Raw genomic sequence first — 20,695 nt, forward strand, 5'->3', positions numbered from 1 at the left:
CCATTGTCACTTCTAATTTTAACAATATTCAAATCAAGTAGATTTTGAACTTTTACAAATAGAAAAACAAAATTTTTGAAAATATCATCTTTGTGAGTAAGAAAAATCATCAAAGTGTATCTAGAATAATCATCAATAATGATTAAGCAATATCTCTTACCACCCAATTGTTTTAGTTTTCATGTCATCTCCAAATGTCATTTTGCCACTAGATTTTGGCTAAAACTTAATGAATTGTGATGGATCACCGGTCATATATCTTGAGCATTCACTTTGATTCCTTAATGATGTTCATCAGGTTCACCTACTCAAGAGTTCAAGAATTAATATTTGGTACCCTTTAATTTTTGGATCCTTGAGAATTAGTATCATGTCTAACTATCCACATGCATTTCATGCCTCTTCTCATGTTCTTTCTCACATAGCAATCACTTTTCATGTGACTTTTTTGACAACAAAAATTACACATAACCAAAGAGTTATTTACATGAACAGATTTAATAAATTTTACTTGTTTTCTCTTATAAATAGTAAATTCATTTGCAGCAAAATTTAACTTCTTCTCATGAGTGCCAAAATGAGTCTTTGATTCATTCCCTTGAAAACAGTTTTATTTTTTATGTTGAAACAACTCATTTAAATTATCCATTCTTCTTTTCAAATCACTTTGTTCTTTTTTGAACATTTCATAAGCCTTATTTTTCTATCAAACTCATTTTGTAGATCAATCTCACCATTTTTCGAATAATTATTTTCAGTTTTCAGTTTTTTATTTTTCTGAAAAAGATGTGCATTGTCCTGAAGAAGAAAACTAATTTTTTTTAATTCATTGTTTCTACCATAAGATTCTTTCAAGTTATCATGCAATTTTTCAATGAATGATTCAACATCATCATCAGTTTCATCATCACTATCAAGTTGAGGGTTACAAGTTATTATCTCATCATCTCCAATAGCCATGAAAGCCATTTGAGCAGATTTTTCTTCCTCTTCAATATCACCATCGGAGTTGCACTCATTTCATGTGATTTGGAAGTTGTTGAATTTTGATTTTCTTTCAGCTTTTCCTTCTTTCTTCTTTTTCATTGGACACTCACTCATGTAGTGTCCAACTTGGCCGCATTCATAGCATTTGTCAACTTATTTTTTATTGGCCTCTTGCTTTCCTTTGTTTCTTGTAAAATTGAATTGATTGGAATTTGAATTGCTAAGTCCTCCTTTTTTGAACCTTCTTTTGTTGAGAATTCTCTTGAAACTTTTTGTGATGAGAGTTAGATCATTATCATCCATATCTTCTTCATCCAAGAAAATCGAATCATCATCATTTTGAGATGCTTTTAGACCAATACTCCTTTTTACTCTTGTATCTTTTTTTTCCTATACTTTGGTCTTGAATTTCAATTCATAAAATGTTAGAAAATTTATAAGAGATTCAATAGGCATAGAATTCAAATCTCTTGTCTCTTCAATAGCAGTCACTTTACTTTCTCAATCTTTAGATAGAGCATTCAAGATTTTTCTATTTTTCTCTCATAAAGAGTATTCCTTATCAAGAACTTCTAAATCCTTAATAAAATTATTAAACCTACAATATATTTTATCAACATTTTCATGAGGTTCCATCTTAAAAGTCTCATATTTAGTAACTAAAATAGACTTCTTTTGTTCTCTAACATTCTCATACCTTAATGAATTTCTCTCAATTTGTCCCAAATCTCTTTAGCTGACTTACAACTTTTGACTCTAATAGATTCATTTGAGTCTAAAGCACTATATAACACATTCATAACTTTTGCATTTAAGGTGAGATGAGTTCTATCCTCTGCAGTCAATTCATTTCTTGTTTTTTGTCTAAACCTACGAGTATTTCATCTACTATTGAGGTATCATATAGATTTTCATTAACAATAAATCACAATTCAATATTAATCGATTGCAAGAAGATAATCATTCTTTCCTTCCAACTCACATAATTCGATCAATTAAACATTGGAGATCTAGTGACAGATTGTCCATTAAAAAATATGGCATTGTTAGTTGTCATATTTACTCCTAAGTCGCTTGAGTTTAATCTTTAGGAGACCTGACTCCGATACCAATTGTTAGGATCGAAAACAACTGAAGAGGGGGTGAATTAGGTTGATTATAAAACTAATCAAGTTATGGGCACTTTTTGCTTAATATGAAATTTACCCTCTTTTCTAAGTGAATCACACAATGAATCAATCAATGAATGAACAAAATCACTTGAGAGAAGTAGAAGATATAAGCAACTTAAAGATCACAGGATAATAATAAGTAAATAAGAAGGGAAGAATTGCAAACCAATTGACTATCAAACTCCTCTTGAACTTGTAGATCAATGCAAACAAACTTCTTCAAGTTGATGAAATACAACCAATCTTGTGTACAAAGGAAGACTCACTTCCTCCTTACTTCAAGTTCCACTCGGTCAAATTAGAATGTTTTACTATCTATCAGGACAACTCTCACGGGGTTATACTATTGAAGTATTTACTCACAAATGAAAAGTTTACAATGAATTTCACACCACCAAGACTACAAGTCTTCCTTAGAGAGTGTTTTTTCACTAAAACTACTCTATATCTTTTGTATTTTCAGTGTGTAAAAGTTATTTTGAAATTTTTGATCATGCACTATTTATATAAGATCAAGAAAGTGCTGCATTAATGCTTCCAACGAATAGAAAGTAACTGAAGAGTCAACTAGCCATTGGGAGTATCGGACGTCTGTTACTTTCGATGTTTGCGTCTGATAGCAGACAGAGAGTTTGAAGGATTTTATCGGACGTCCGGTACTTTCGATACTTGTGTCCGATAGCAGACATAGAGTTTGAAAGATTATCTCAATTCTATCAGACGTCTGGTGAGAAAGTTTTGCGTCCGATATGATCTACCCTGTTTATTAGACGCCCGGTATTGATTTTGTGAGCGTCTGACAGTTTTCGGCAACCTTTATCTTCTTTCAATCTGCTCTTGTTCTTTGAATCAAATTGCTTCAAAACTGAAAAGATTTCTTATTGAAAAGAGATTAGTATATCCAATTATTTTGTAAACATCAAAAGATAGGGATCAAGATCATCACTACTATTTTTATCCAAGGAAGAGTGTCCACTATTCAACTCATCCAAGGTAAGTGAATCAAATTCTTCTTGTACTGGAATTTGATCTCCTTTATCCAGGTGCAAGTCTCTCAATCTAGCAAGGTCGAATCTAGCTTTTTTCTTTTTAGTTGCAGCTACTGATATTTTCTATTTTTTAGGCTCCTTGCTACTACTTTTCCTTGCACTATTAAGTTGAATTTTTCTAGTTCTACCACCTAACTCTTGTTCAGGGGCAACAACACAGCTATGGAATATTTGTTTGTTTGGATAGAGGATTATTTGTCAAAATTTATTTGCTTACATCATCATTACAATTTCCAACACACCTTTTTATCTTTCCAATTACTTTTTTATCTCACATACATCACATCACAAAAAGTGCTACACTAAAAATATCTCAAATAACCCACTATCCAAACAGAGCCAATTGCAGACATCAAAATTTCAATTTTAGCTTTATTTCTTATTATTTATTCTTTTTTATTTTATTTTAATTGACTAAGTTTGCAAAATGATAGTTAGTGTTTATTTTTGCTTATTTTAGTAAATTAGGTTCATCATTTTTCTTTTTAAGACATTTTTACATTAAATTTCTAGAAAAAGAAAATTCTCACGAAAGATTTATTTTAATCTTTTTAAATTCAATTGCTTCAAAATAAAATAAAAATTAGTGATGCATTTAACATTTTTTTGGTTACCCTAAACTTGTTTTGAAAAATAAAAAATAACAAAATAAAAAAAAAAAAAAGAAAATAGGTGGAAGCCATGCATGGTAGCTAAGTGTGTTAGGGAAACATTAGACAAGTGTCTTAATTTTTAGCACAACACATGCAAGGGGGTAGGTGGCAAGACAAGTGTAGAGCTTAGGAAAAATCTGGAAAAAAAAAACAAAACAAAGAGGAAAAGGGAAAAGGATTCTTCGGCTGAGAAAAAAAAAAGCTAAGGAAAGAAACAAAGAAAAAGGCAGCGAGAGAGGAAGCAAAAAAAAGGGAAAAAAAAAAAAAGGAAGAAACGGCTGAAGAGAAAAGGGGAGAGGGAATCTAAGAAGGCAAAGCTGCGGGCAACAAAGAAAAGAGAGGGAAGAGTGATTGAGGGAGGAAGGAGCTGTGGGGCAGAGGAAAAGAGAAGGAAGAAAAAGGGAAGGGAAATGGCTGTGGAGGGATGCTGCAGCAGCCATTGAAGTCGAGGCACCTCCTCCATTTTTGCTACTACGTCTACTTCTAGAGTATTATTAGCGAACCCCATTCCTCTTATTTCTTTCAGAAGAACAACCCCTTCTCAGACTATTTGTTCTTCTGCTTTGATTGCTCGTTGCTGCTCTCCTTCTATTGCCGCTGGCTCCATCACCACCACCATTGCAGCCCCAAAGCCCGCTGGCCGCAACCGAAGGCCCTCTTCCTCTTCTTCTCCCGCTAACACTTCTGACAGAGATGCCATTCGCGCTATCCGTATAAACAAGGTGCAAGAGTTGAGAAGCAAGGGCTTTGGGCCATATGCTTACCAGTGGGATAGGACTCATACAGCTAATCAGTTACAAGAAAGGTATAAAGATCTAGGAAATGGTGAAGAGTCAAATTATGAGGATGATAATGTCTTGGTGGCTTGCTTTTTTTTTGACTTTAAGGGATGATTCAGGGGCAATCCAGCTTTACTGTGAGAAGGAAAGGCTTGCAATTGAGCAGTTTGAGCAGTTGGAGACAGTTCTTGATATAGGTGATATAGTGGGTTCGATCAAGCGCACAGAAAAGGGGGAGTTATCAGTGCATGTGATCTCATTTTCAATTCTCGCCAAGTCGCTGCTGCCACTGCCGGACAGATATCACGGTCTAACTGATGTTGATAAGCGTTATCGCCAACGGTATGTGGATATGATAGCAAATCCAGAGGTAGCTGATATTAAAGGTAATTTTTTAAGCTCTCTTTCTTAATATAAGTTCCAATATATAACAGATTTCTCCCATTTTGTTCGCTGCATCTTCTTGCCTTTTGCTGTGTTGTTTGTCAACGCTTGGCTTAAAGCTTCTACCATATTTGCATATGATTAAAGATGATGTTTGAGTGATGAGTTGTGTTTAAGTTTTGGGCTACATGATCTTGTTTCGGTCCAAGTTTTTGATGTTTATTGTTGATGTATTTGGTTGATAATGAAACCCAGCAGGTTGCAGAGGAAAGAAACCAGCAAAAGCAGCGAAAGCTAGTCGAAGCTGCATGAAATATTTTAGAAAAATTACATTTTTGCCCTTCAAGTTTCCCCTTATTCTACTATGGCCCAAAAAAGGGAAAATTAATCAATGTTGTCCCTTCAAAATGTTATTTTTCTTTGGTATGTCTTACTGTGATTTTTAGATAGATTATTCGGTGAATTTTAGGATGAAATTTATGGTTTAATAATTTTTGATAGATTTATAGTTTTGATTTGGATTTTTAGTGAAATTTTGGGTAATTTTGTTGTTTAATTATAGCAAATGGGTTTTCATTTATTTTTTGTGAATTTTAGCATTTGGTTTTGGTAGGCTTCATCTTAAGCCCTTAATTTTATTTTATTTTAATTTAGACTCTTAATATTTGTAATATTAATAATTTGACCACTCAAACTTCTTTAATTCGTCCAATTAAGTCCCCACTTGTTTTAAATTGCTTGAATATGGCTTATTTACTTTTATTTAAGTACTTTAATTGATTCAATTTCATGTTTATTTCTATCTCTTATGATTATTTGTTAATTAAAGTAGTACCTTAACCATTTTCTTTGCGTTGGAAGGTAAATAAGAGAAATGTTATTTCGTTAGGTCATCAATTCAAGGGAGGTACACTCTACTCCTTTATTTTGATTTTATTTGATCCTATGTGCTCTTATATGACTTTATGTGTGTAATTACATGCTTTTTGAATGTTTTTTTTATTTCATCTATTTATTTATTTACTTTATTTGTTTTAATTTTGTATATTCATTTTAATTTAATTTTTGATTAGTTGAAAGGCGATTAAATGCCAAAATTGTAATAGTTAGGTTATTATTTTATTTTATTTCATTCTTTACCCCTTTAGATTGTAGTTAGGGCCCTCGAATGTAACAGTTAGGTTTTATTCGTTTTTATTTGTTTATGTGTTTTGCATACTTGTGTGTTACGTGTTACTTGATTTCTTAGGGCCTTGCATCTAGATATTATACTTATGTGCTATGTGTTTTATGTGATATTAAGCATTTATTTGCTTTTATTATGTTTTATATGATTAGTTTAGTTATAATCAATGTGTGACGTCACCACACTAGTCCAATGTTGGTTGTGGCCTTTTCCCTCTATTTTTCATTAGTCCAACGCTAGTGAGAACTCATAGACATAGGTTAGTCCAACGCTAGACCCTTAGGGGCCGTTCTCAAGCTAGATTTGCATGTTTGCATGACAATCACTACATTTCATGCATATTTTCCACTTTTTAGGATCTTTATCACTTTTGCATGATATTTTCCTATATATATCCCTTATCCTTATGTGTGAGACATGACATTAGATTTGCATTTCATTTAAGGAAAATTAAGAGTAGATTAGTGCATTTGCTTGGTTAAATTAGGGAAATAACTCCTTGAATATGAGATATGGACGAGTATGGCTTTCTAACCTAAGCACGCTCGTATTCCCTCTATAAAAGGGAAAATTGAGTCACAAATTTTAGTTCCCTGCACCCGTTATGATGCATTCCTTTAGGGCATAAATATTTGTATATTATTTTCTATTTTTCTAAGTCTCATTGTTGCATATTCCTGACTTCTTCAAAGAATCTCTTTTGGGCGTCGCAATTAATGCGATTTGCATCAATCAAACTTTTGAAGAGATTTCTTAACCCCCTGATATCCTCTTAGATTTAGGTTTTGCATCCATATCGTGACATCTAAATGTGATCAATTTTTTGATTAAAATAAGAAATTTTTTTGACTAAATCACGCAACTAGCCTTGGCTAGGTTGAAAGGGTGCCTTAGATTTCATCCTTGCCTTCCCTTTCTTCAACCGTGACTTCCGACCCCTTTTCTCTTGACTTGGAGTCGGGTTTTTCTCTATTTTTCTTTAAAAATTTATTTTAGATGACTTGGTACACCTTAACTCAATACCAAGTAACAACTCCTATTTTTCATTAAAAACCCTTTTTAAACTATTATTGTTGGGTCAAAATCGTCGCACTTTTTAAGTCCCATTTAGGCCCATTTTCTTTATTTATTTTCTAAAAAAAATCAAAAACTCATTTTTCATTAAAAAATAATCAAAATTCATTTTTTATAAACCCGTAATTTTTCATTAAAAATGGGGCGTGACAAATATCACATCTTCATCATCATGGCTAAAATCGTAACCACTATCACTGAAGCTTTTACCTTCAGATGATTCTAAAAGGGCAACATCATGAGCTTCATCATTACCATTTCCTTCAAGATCAGCATCCTCTATTTTTCAATTTTTTTCCTTCACATGCTCCATCATTTAGTCCACCTAAACTGGTATGTCTTCGATGTTAGCAAGATCAATATCGTTAAAGATTTTATTTTACATACAAACCATCTTCTTTTAATTGAGTCCCCTTAGCATTTGCTATGCTTGAATTCCCAGTATTGTTATTAATATCTCTTATATGGAATTCATGAACAACATACACATCAACTTCTCCAAATTTTTTTTTTGCCAATGCAAGCCACATTGATTGCAGCATCCTCATCATCTATTTTCCATGACTTGAGCATATTATTTTTGCGGGGGATTCCATACATCATATTTGAATAATTCGGACAGCTCACAAGAGTGTAGAAGTCATGTAAAATTGATTTGCTAACTCTCATTGGAATAACTCCTTCAAATGTTTCTATGCTTCCCCCTACGTATGTCTCCTGGGATCTTTAACATACACTCAACCATAATGAAACCTCAAAGTAAAATAGTCCACATGCTGCCTAGTTTTTTATTTTAAAAATATAGAAATTCTTTTATTATTTAAACGTAAAGAACTTTGGCCCCAACTATGTTTGATTTTTCATGAGCGTGAAAACTATGGCACAATATAATTTAAAGGCAAAGGGACCACATCACAGCTCACAAACAAACAAAGTTACTTTAAAAAATACCAAATTTCACCATCACAGATTGCAAACACATACATTTAATTTAAAAATACCAAAATTTCACCATTACAAATCATAAACAAACAAAGTAAAATTTCAGAAGCCCCATACCTAAAGTAAATGCTTTATCTTTTCCATGTGGAATCTATAAGTACTTTAACAAGATTTTTCACCATCCCCAAATCTGTTCATGCCTCACCACATATATATTATACTGAAAACTTAAACACCCCCCATCCTTTCCTCAAATCCTTTCATTGTGCATTATTTCAACATTCCAACAACTATGAGACTAAGGGTGCATTTGGATAGTAGATTATTTGGGATTATTTTTAGGTTACTTTTTAAGATTACGTAAATATGAAATAGGCGTTTGGATAGCAAGTAAATCGTGTAAATTAGCATTTGGACAGCAACTCAGCATTGAAATTAATCAGTTGACTTTGACTTCAAAAATTTTGATTGTGGGACCGAAAATCTCATCCAATTCACACTTAATACACAAATTGTACATATTAATTCAGAGCTTGGCATTTTAAGTACCGTACATCCATCAATTGCGCATCCAAGCAATTACCTTGTCAGAATACGACTTTTAATTCCAAAAACACGTAACGGCGTCGTCACTCCCGTGCTGCGTACATTTCAGTTGCTATGTAGTCTCGCTTAGCCTTCCATTCCGCAAGCTCTGTAGAAGATACATTCAATGCGAACGACTGTGGTACTGGCCCGCCTACTTCTAGCTCTTAATTTAACTGCACATCTTTTGACTCGAACCTTTGAAAATGTGTATCTCTTGGTTGGTGCATCCTTCAAAAGTTGTGTATCACACAACAAGCAATGACTATAGTTGTTTGAGTGCTCATGTAGAAATTATCTATCGGACCCTTTAAAAATTTGAATCTTTTCTTCAGCACACCGAACGTATGCTCAATGACATTTCGAAGTTGCGAATGCCGAGCATCAAACAAACTTTTTGCCGAAGATTCGGGGCCCACGTTCTTATATGGGGGCATGAAACCAGGAACATTCTTATATGCTGCATCGACTAAGTAGTATCGACCTAATTGAAGAAGTTATTTTAATTACTAAATGCGCTAACTATCACTCGTTTAGCATTTAAAGCATGCCATTTATTAACTTGAAAAATTGTTACGATTAATTATCAGGTGGCAACAGTGAAAAATCGGAAGGATGTGCTAATGCAGACTCCAAGACTTGCGCATCATGTGCACTACCCTCCCATCCAGCATACACATAGATGAAATACTATCATGATCACACACCGCTAGAACATTCTATGATTGAAACCCATGCCAATTTATATATGCCATTTGCTCTCCTGTCGGAGGACAAGCTGAGATGCAGGTGCCATCCATCGCTCCTATGGCATCCTAATATTCATGGAGAACATATTTGTTAGTTTGAAATGCTAGAACAATAGCGATCATTCTCTTAAAATCTTTCTTATATATTATCTTGAACCATGGATAAAAATTTGTTGAGTTTGTAATTCATGGATGAACTCCAATCTGATCACCCAGTCGTATTATTTCAGCTGCAAATAGACATAGGCCTTGGAGCACTTTCCTTATATTTCGGTCAATCATCTCGATGGATCGATCAAAAATATACCCCAACATGCGGTGCGTATGCTTGTGGCTCACTAACATTAAAGTCATAGCTAGCGCCTCCTATATGGGCACACGCTGTTGGTAGTTTTGTGGAACATACTGGCGCTCCCAAGGATATCGGGCAGTTGAATAAAATTATCAACTGTGATTCGCATGTCTATTGATCATCTATGATGATTGTTCAGTAATTGCTCTCATGTTGCGAAATGGGTTGATTGTTGATTATCTGTGCAAGAGATGAATGCATTAGCATTAATGAGGCACTCATAACTGGTAAGGCCTCATCCTTCTCATCCTACCTTATGCGAATTGAATTGCGTCCCCTAGCACCACGGCGGTTGTTCCATGCCATGACAATTGAGTATATATTTGTATATATTGTTATATAAGTGTGTTCATGTGTGTATATCTAATTCCATAAACTTATATATATACGCGGACGTATATAATTGTTTCTATCTATAAAAATGACACATAGCATATAGATTGCATATTATACGGAAAGCTACTACTTACCCAATCCACTGGCACAGCAAGTATTGGCAGATTGCTATGCCCATTCGTCAGAAAGCTACTACTTACCCAATCCACGAACACACCAAGTATGAGCAGATATCTATGCCTGTTCGTCAGAGGTCTTCTATCTCTAAAACTTGTTCTTTCTTTTGTATCGCAAGCAATTGGGGTGAAGTGTATATCCTAAAATCATATATTTATAGCCCTTATGGCTGACGAACTAATTATCAAATAGAATTTTGTCAAATCAAATAGTAGGTCTGCATAGCAGAAGAGCACATGCATTTCCACATTTTAAAGATACTTATATGAAGTATAGATGATGGACTTAAGGCAGACATGACAAGACCCTGAAGAAAACCTTGGGAAACATGACAAAGCTCTAACAAAACCCATCAAAAATCACATGCATTTCTTGTAATGAAAGATTCGTAAGAAAAGAAAAACTAAAACTAAGATACAAATTCCTATAAATAAAAAAATCATCTTATAGTCAATCCTGACAAAGCCTACTCCACCAAAGTGAGGTAGGAAAATACACACCAACAAACTAATTAAAATGACTGCTGACCCCTATGTTACATGCATCAAAATTGGGCATGCTGCCCACGAGTGAAGTTGTGCCAAAACACAACTTCAAGTCAGCAACATAAAAAAAATTGTCACAGTAACACACATAATTTCAAATATTAAATTTTCAGCGGTTACAACTCAAGCCAAGCCCTTCTTCCGCAGTAACTTAAGGATATAGTGGTATCGGTTTGAATCAATACTTCTATGGAACACAACTCGTTCCCCCTCTCTATCACTGTTGGCATAATGGCAGTTAGCATGTATTCTCCAATCGTCAGGAATCTCCATTGTGTTGATCACGTCCTGACATTCGATTACACTATATAGGGACTCGAACTCCATCCTACTCCGTTTGTCTTCCAGTGCAAGTTCGAAATAGTTTCCAATTTTGCTAATAGCATTCTCAGGACCAGTAGATGACCTTTTTGATTTTGACTCTCTAGTCCCCTCCGGCTCACCGCTTGTCCCTAGGCTTGGGATTGGTCATTTTCCTCCCACAGCCCTTGGGACTGGAGGAACATAGTAGACATCATCTTCATCCCCTTGTTCGCCTATATCCCTAGGATGATCATTCCTCGAGCTAGACGCTTTACCTTTTCCCTTCCGGCTCCTAACAGAAGTGTTGGCCTTTTGATGACGAGACAGTTTCGGTGGAACTATCTCATTTGCAGATTGGGCACGGCTCTCTGTGGCATGTTTTTCAAGCAGTATTGGGGTCAGCCAATCATACCAGTACCATGAGTTCTCTTTTTTGAATTCAGCATATGACGAATTGGTCTAATGAAAAGTAAAATAATAGTCAACACCAAAAAATTTCGCCCAAACTACTATGTAACAATTTGTCAAACTAACAGGATAGTTAATGTATTAGATAAGCATAAATCTGAAGCAAACCAGTAACAATAGAGCAAGAGACAGCATAAAGGGAAAGCCAGCCTCATCCCCTGCTAAATAGCAGGTATGAACTACTCGAGAATTTCCATGTACTATTTGCACATTAAAACTATTGTATCCAACGAACAAGCAATTGAAGGGCCCTGAGATCATCTACTAAATTTGGTCCTAAATAGTATTCAACAACACAAATAGCAGTAGCTGAACTAAATGTCTAGTTCCATCAAATTTTTTAATGTAAGAATCAACTGACAAGTTAAAAAAGCTGCAAAATCTACCAATTTTTATAAGAATCAATCATATTAATACACATAAAAAGAAAGGTAAACAACAAAGCTTTTTCTCGTATGGTCATTATACATATAAACTTAAATGTCCTCCTAGCACAATTTCCTTTGTTTGAATGTTTTCCTAGTTGCAGATAGGATGCATACAAAGATGTTGAACCAGCAGCGACTAAGACACAACATATATTACCATAATAATACATCTCTTATAGTAATGCACTACCCTTGTGGCCAAAGTGTGACACTGAGTTTGCAGCAGGTATGAATATCTATTTTTGGTCAGCACCAAATGTTGAGCAGGTGATTCCCTAACTCATTTGTCAATAGTTTGCTCAAATGAACAAGTATTCATTTCAAGAGCATCCCAAGCAAGTAAATTCACAAAATTAAAGGCATCTATAAGTGTATACCTACACCAAGTTTTCCCAGTGTTCGTTATCAGCAGTGAAGCAGTAGCTATCCGCAATCCACCCAACCTCGGTCTCTGATTTTGAGGATATCCCACGCAGATTACAGAACAAGTCCCATTTTTTCTTGATGTGATAGAATCTGGTCTGCAATTGCTGCCTAGTGACAATCATGATGCCATTACTGACCAAATGGCATGCCAAGATGTCATAGTTCATCTCAAGTGACTTCTTGTTGTCCCACCAGTTATTTTCCTTAAAGCTAACATAGGCTATGGGAAAAGCTTCATGATAAGTGACTAATTTACGTAATAATTGTCTAATATTTTATATTATTTTTAGTCACTTTGGTTATAATATTGGAAGAAAATGAATCATTTTGGCTATGATTGGTGAATAAATGTTTTTAAGTGATTAGATGAGGTTTTTATCACTTTTTACTTGGATTTTGTGTATTTTGACAGTTTTGACATATTTTCGTATTTCGGCTATAACTTGAGTTACAATGATCGGATTGGGATGATTCTTGAACCCATTTGAAGATAAGAGATAGATCTACAACTTTGGTGAAGACATCTGAATCCAGTTTGAAGGTTTTATAGGTCAAAATGCCGAATTACAATAGCAAATTTCTACTGGTCGAAGCTGGAACAAGGCATGGAGCAGGCAAGGGTATTTCAGTCATATCTCAGCCTACACAGATCCAAATGAGGTGATTCTTGATGCATTGGAAAGATAACTTAAAAGGATACAACTTTAGTGTTTTAGACATGAGCTGGTTCAGCCTCTAACATCAAGAAAAGATCGGTTGAAGTTGGGCAAAAAACAGAGCAAGTGATCCACACTCGGATCCACTATTCATCCGAACCCTCGGCTGTTTCTGGGTTAGTGGACCCGAGCTCGGATCCATACGGATCCGAGGCACTGTAGCAGCTCGGATCACTGTAGCAGCCCGGATTTACTGTAGCAATCCGGCCGGAAATTGGCCGGATTTGTGGCCGGATTCCTGGCCGGATTGTGGTCAGAAAAGGCTGCTCTGTACGCGTAAAACTCAATTTCACCCCCACCAACTCACATTGGATGCTAGACATGTGAGAGACATTACCAGCTGTAAGGAGAAAGTGTAAAGCTTCATTTCTTGACCATTTTCATCATTAAATAGCCAAATTCATTGTAAGAGAGAGAGGGGGACATACGGGAGAAGCTTGGAGTGCAGAGATGTAGCTCTTGCATTTTCTGAGTAGTAGCAGTAGCTTAGTATAGAGTAGTGTAGCTTTTCCATTCTTGTTTATTATCTAGATTAGGATGAAGATGGAGGATGAAGAAGGCAAGGAAGAAAGCTCATGTGACAAGGGTTGTATTCCTTCCAAACTCTTTATCTTTTGTATTTGATTCCAAGTTTAGTTAATATACAAGTTCTGGATTTTGTGTTTAATATGTATTTCTAAAGTTTATACCTTGGGTTTGGTTGAACTTTCTATAATTGTTAGTGTTTATTATTTGGTTATTTGACTGCTATGATTTGAGCAAGTTATTTAGCACTTTGGCTCTTTAAATCATGATTAATCTGGTACCATTAATTGTGATTATCTAAGGTGTTGTTTCTGCAATGAAAATTGAGATTTAACACTAGTTCAAGAAGTGCTAAACATAGGAAGTACACTCACGAAAGTAGAGGTGCATCTATGTGGTTTTTAGTGATTCATTTCATGTAATTTCATTGAAGAAATGAACTTGTAACTAATTTCATAACCATGAGAATAGGTATGGATTAGTTATAAGTATAATTGATTCACTACGAAAGTAGGATTCAAGTGCATTAGGAAATTACACCATAACTAGCCTAGATGTAGTAATTAATGATCCAAATATAGCACTTGCATGAGTAGTTAGGGATACCACAACCTAAGGAGCTTTCATTTGTTATTTTGTATAATTTCAATAGGTTAAATTTGTTATAATTCATTGATAGTCTAAATAATAGAGAAGCTTTAGTAATACCGGTAATTGTTCACTCTTCCCTGTGGGATCGACCCGATATATACCCTAAACTACTAGTTGATCTGTATACTTGCAGTGAACGGGTGTAATTCGGTTTTTTAACTTGTACGTATGTAAAATACCCGTCACTTCATCCATTGCATTGGTCCATTGAATCCTAGAAACCATTTGCTGAAATGTGTGTAAAGAAAAAAATGTATGAGCAAGCTAGCTATTAGAAAATAGTTTGACGTGCTTTAGAAAAGAGAAATCAACAAATAATAGTACGAGGACAAAGGCGTTGGATGAAGTACGAATTTACTTGGTCAACGTAGGTGGAAAGACAGTCGATGTAGTTGTTGGAGGCAATTTATGAATGGGAAGAGCAATCGGAAGTACAGCTAACAGGTGAAACTACAAAATTCCAACAACAACTAGTAAGATTCATGTAATTGGCAGCGAAAATGAGTACAAAATACATATACACAATGGAAGAAGGACATACAATCGCAAGAAGGCTTCTTCCTCTTGTCAGAGGTCATAATCGAAGATCTAACAGCATCAACACCAAGTAATGGCAGTAGCTAGACATGTGTATTATTATTCATCAGTTGTAAAGCTTACCAAGTACATGAAAGAAATGCTTGGCTAACAAATAAATACAATAGCAAGTAGATGAACTGTAATTGAGGACGAGGAACCTCACTGACTTAATATTTTGTTAGGTTTGTCCCCCCTTATAGATAAAACAAATAAGAATAGTACCAAAAGGGACTTAAAAATTGGAGTACTAAAGATTAATTTTTTTTGCATTTTTTTTTGTTGTGGATAAGGATATTGTGAAAGAACTGACAAACCAAGAGAGTAATTTTGAAAGTTAAATGGTAATGGTGGGTAATACACGAGTTGTTTTTTGCCTTGACTGATTAATTTGGTATTACCAAAGAAATTCAGTTCTCTTTAGTGGATACATTTGTGTTCATTGTGTATAGTATGAGCCTTCATATACACAGAATTAGTGTAGCATAACTCAAAATCAATACATTTATGCTATTTTCACATTAATACTATAGCAGAAAATTGCCTTCGTACAAATGAAGTACAAATGAAAGCGTTGAAGTCATTTTCCTGTCCCAGTTCTATCAGCCATTTTTTAGTTTTGGGATTATAATACATAACTCAAATTTATGAGATAGTAAAAACATGCATAGTTAGTTTTTGGGTACAACTATTTTGGCTTGCAACAGTTTATAATGGCTAGAAGTTGCAAAATGCCCGATTACAAGTGAAGCAAAATAAAATAGAGCACCTACAAGCAATTGAACTATAAGTGTAAATCTCATCACAATATATACTCCATTTCCTTTGTTTCTGTACTGAGAAGACAATCAATTCCATGTTAATAAAAGCCATGTGAATTGCGAATATGAAAGCTAGAAATTTTCTGAGTTGAGGCATAAAAGAGGGAGAATAGTCACAGCAAACAAGGAGACAATCCAACAAAGGAAACGGCTGAAATTAGCATGATTCATTCCAAGCAATAATTAGAAGACAAAACTAATTCCCACATGAATGAGTGGCCAGGAACATACCTGCCCGAGAGCTTGCACGTTTGGCCATATTAAAGCTCTTTCAAATCGCCGGTCAGAAATGCAATTGACTGGCGAATTAAAACCCAACACCTTCTTCACCGCACTTTCAAATTATTTTTTGTAAGTTATTGTTGGCCGATCGGTTGTCTAATTTGCTAGATCTGCTTGGAGTTGTATCGCCGGTGGGATGCAGAAGAAAATCGGAGAAAAATTGAAGAGAAGAAAGGTGCACTTTAGTCGTCGATTTGAGTGAAGAGTAAATTCTCTCTTTCTTTACCCAATGGTTACTTTTTCTGACTTTGCCTCAGTGGTTGCCACGTCTTCTATTTTGTTGTTTAGTTAATTGCTTGTAAAAAAGGCTACTCGCAAGAAGGAATCCAATATGTACGGTCCAACTCTTATTTATTGTCTACAGTCCAAACTCTTATTTATCAAAAAGGTTAGATAACAGTTCGATTTTACATTCCAAATGTACCCTAAAATATGACACTAAAATCAACCAACTAACACATGGAGGTGAAGAGACCCAAATTTGAAGTTAAGACTTGATCTTGTCGATGATTCTGCCTAATTGTTGTCATCCTTGTCACTATCTCTATCATCCATTGCTCTAGTTCCCGACATTCTCGGTTCACTTCCGACTACAATTGCAATTTCGACAAAGCCCTAGTTCTTCTCCCAATTTCCCCCAATTCTATTCTTTTTTCTGAAGTTAATCACATAGGTAAAGTATTTATCCGTTAATTGCAAAATATTAGGCCAGTGTGATAAGTATGCCCCTATAGGTCCATGCCGATTGAGTAAAATGTGGTCAAAAGTCCTGTATTGGAAATAAAAAACTTCTTCAAGGACTATATTGGTTAAAATAATTCATAAAGGACAAAATTTATTTTAGAGAAAATGTTCAGGGACCAAAATGGTGAAATTTCCTTTTTCTTTTCTTGGTGGAGAAAATTGAAATAATTTGTCTAAAAATGTGAATACCAATATGTTTTTTAATTTCATTTTGAATAGTATTACATTATATTGGCAATCTAAGAAGATGAGAGGATAGGGTGCTTGAACGACAATATTTAATAATAGAACTATTAGCATAATATTGGGAAGAATTGATGCCCCTAAGTAACTTTCAAGTGTCTTGTAGAAGAAAAGGTTATTTGTAAATGATAGATTTTTTTCTCTGTCAAAATTTAAGTAATAGTGTTAATTTTAAGGAATTAGCTATTTTAATTAGATCTATTTCTTACTCCTACTTGGCATGCCTAATTGAGCAGTATTTAGCGGTCAAGTTTTCTTTTGAATTGACTCATTTAATTGGTTAGTATTAATAAGATTGCTTCTTCCCAAACTTTCAAAATAGACATATCTTATGTAACTATTTTAATTATACTTATTTCTTGCTCCTACTTAGCATACCTAATCTATATCTATATCTGTATGTATTAGAGGGAGGGTTTTTTTATTAGAAGTCCACATGCCTCCAAAACCTGAATCCCTTTTTTCATACAATTTTCTATTTTTTTTTTTAAATTTAGAGATATTTGGCTCCACATTTTGATACAGTCAAACCAATTCAAATTGTTAATTGTATCTCTTCACACCATTTCAAATTTATGTTACCCTTATCCAAATCACATCTACAAAATTTTAGGAGTCTTTTTTAATTATAATTCAAATGACTCGATAATAATTAACTAGTAACACAATTCTCTTTTTTTTTTTTTGTAAGTGGTCATTTTTTTTTAGCTAGTAACACAAATCATTTACAGCAATTGACTAGTACACAAATCATTTTTTTTTGTAAGTGGTCATTTTTTTAACTAGTAACACAAATCATTTACAGCAATTGACTAGTACACAAATCACACCTGCAAAATTTTAGGAGTCCATTCCAATCACAATTCTTTTATAACTAATTGATAACATAAAATCATTCACAACAACTAACGATCCCTAGCCAATTTTATTCTCAGTTAGCATCTACCCAACCAAATAGGAGAAAAAAAATATTGTATAAGGGTTCAAATAATTGTTATTAGAGAAAATGATCCATGGGATTACACAAAAAATATTGTATATTGAGATGGAGGTCTTTGACAACCTTTCATAAATCATGGGCATCACTTTGTAACAAAAAATTGTAGTATATTGCCTTTATACTTTATGTAGTTTAGATGGTTGACACTTTCATATTTATCTATAAGTTTTGTACTTTGTTTTATTCTCTATGTCAACTCTATTATTAAAACAAATAACCATTATGTTATGTCATAAAAATTTACAAATATTCGATATACATATCCAATTTATCTGGACCCTTATGGATGTACATGGAATGTAAACATTAGATTGATTGATATGACCATATCTGGAGTGCTTCAACATTCAGGATGCATCAAAATACTTTTGTTGATGATCGGGTAATTATTTAAATTGTATCTTAGTTATTAAATTAACATTTAATATTTACTCATTTTTCAATAATCATAAAGAATTTGTTGTGCAGGATTCATAAAGGCAATATTATGATAAGTATTTTTTGAGAACACCTCCACGAAGACAAAATATCGAATTTCAGCAGATATAAAATATCGAATTGCACCACATCAGTACCCGTTATTATTTGGAGATGATACAAAAGTAGTGAAGATTTTAAATTCCTGTGCAACCATACCTTGTTTCAAGTTCAATTTGATCAAATTAAGATATATAGAATAATACATGAATAATGATCTACAATTGATAGGTACATCCTCACAATTAATCCCATTTTTATTTAAGTTGTATGTTTCAAATACTATTAACTAATTTTTTTTTGACTTTTTGCAAATGTGATTGATTTAGTTGTATATGTTGGTTCATGCTATCAATAATCTATTAATCATAAAATTGGTCGGGAGATACTATTACTTGACAAAAGATTAGTTAACAAATTCTAACCTTTTAAAATGTCCATTCTAACAAAATTTTGTAAACAAAGCTTGACAATAGGTAAATTTGCTACTAATGATGGTGAACAGTTGCATCAAATTGCTATAGAAAAATGTTTACTAGCATATGGTATTTGCATAAGAAATTTCAAAGGTAAATCATTGCTTTCAATTTTGCTTCATGTAATTTGAATAGTTTTTCAACAAATATAGCAATGCCATTCAGGGTCATCACTTTGTACAATTGGAGCAAGAAAATTATATATCAATTACAATTTAGATTTTGCTCAATACATGCGCAGTTGGTGAGTTCCATAAATAACAAAACATTAAACTATTAATATTATTTCATACTCTTATCTACATGTATTTCAAAAATTCGTACATTTGAAAATGTTACATATGCCTAGAAGTTTGGTTATAGTGTTTTCTTATTGGTTTGAAGAAAATTACAAAATTTACATTGCAATTTTAATATATTACATCTTAAAATTCTTTATGAAATCCACCCAATAGTCTATACAATCAAATTTTAGTATGAGAATAGAACTTATATGCTTTTAAGCAATTGCTGCTTTTATCGCTATAACATTATTGCTCTATATATAAATGATGAAATATTTTGGTAATTACTACTAGTTAGTTATTTGTGAACTATTTTAACATAAGATTTTTTATTAAATTCCATCAGTTTTTTCTATTCAACACAAACTTATCAGAACTTAATGCAAATACACTCTATCTAACAATAAAAATATTTTCTCTAATTTGATTCTTTTTGCATTTTCATCAACTGATTTAGTATTAGACTACCCTTTAAGTATACACGTACAAGTCAGTTCTTCAACTTTCATACTATATTGATGATATCTTTTGTACTTCTTTGCTTCATTATCTGGATGCTTTATACCTTTTTCGTTTTGCAATGATTAATTAAAATTACAATACCTTTTAAAAAATTAGGATGTACATCGATCCCTTCTAAACACCGTAAGTGCATTTAAATGTTTTAACATCCATTGCAAATATAATAGTAATGCATTCATTCGCAAATATAAAAGAATCAATTTTTATAGAAACTCAAATAAAAGCAGAAATTTCTATTACAAATGAAACAAACCTTTCTATATCAATGGTTTTCAATTAGTTTGATTGTTTGAAATAGATATAGATATTTTAAATCACTTTTCACAAATTCCTTGTAGGAATATCATCAACCTAACTATGTCAAGTTTTTTTACTGTATTTTAAATACACAAATTATGCTTTCAAACCACAAACCTTGGACTTTTTCATTAAGTTGTAATTGTGACCATGAAATATTTGCTTTGGATCTCTTTATTCTTTTTATTTGTTCATGCCAGTCTTGCAGCCAATTAATTTTACATGTACAAGTTTGAAATGAATGATATAGTGAATATACTCAAAAAATTATAATGAAAAAAAATGTAACACATATTGCTTTTTTATGCTATACATCTATTAAAGTGGTTTGTCTATATATTATCGATGCAAATATATAGACAAACTTAATACCTGGAATATAGCAATGTATGGTACAATTAAAGAAGCGAAAATCATTCATGATCAATTACTTTACATTAAAACTTAGATCCTTTCCAATGATAGAGATTTACTATAAATTGGTTT

The 20,695-nt window shown here is 33.4% G+C and overlaps 1 long non-coding RNA gene across 1 annotated transcript; it reads right to left on the reverse strand.

The window, feature by feature from the left end:
* Positions 1-11,341: 11,341 nt before the first annotated feature.
* LOC140010950 (uncharacterized) lies at positions 11,342-16,486 on the reverse strand. Its single transcript, XR_011818150.1, has 5 exons — positions 16,116-16,486; positions 15,029-15,107; positions 14,846-14,937; positions 12,547-14,715; positions 11,342-11,732 (listed from the first exon to the last, which is right to left on the reverse strand). It is a non-coding gene; the product is annotated as an uncharacterized lncRNA (long non-coding RNA).
* Between the last annotated feature and the right edge of the window lie 4,209 nt (positions 16,487-20,695).

Source organism: Coffea arabica, chromosome 7e, assembly GCF_036785885.1.
Source record: "Coffea arabica cultivar ET-39 chromosome 7e, Coffea Arabica ET-39 HiFi, whole genome shotgun sequence".
NCBI classification, from domain to species: domain Eukaryota; kingdom Viridiplantae; phylum Streptophyta; class Magnoliopsida; order Gentianales; family Rubiaceae; genus Coffea; species Coffea arabica.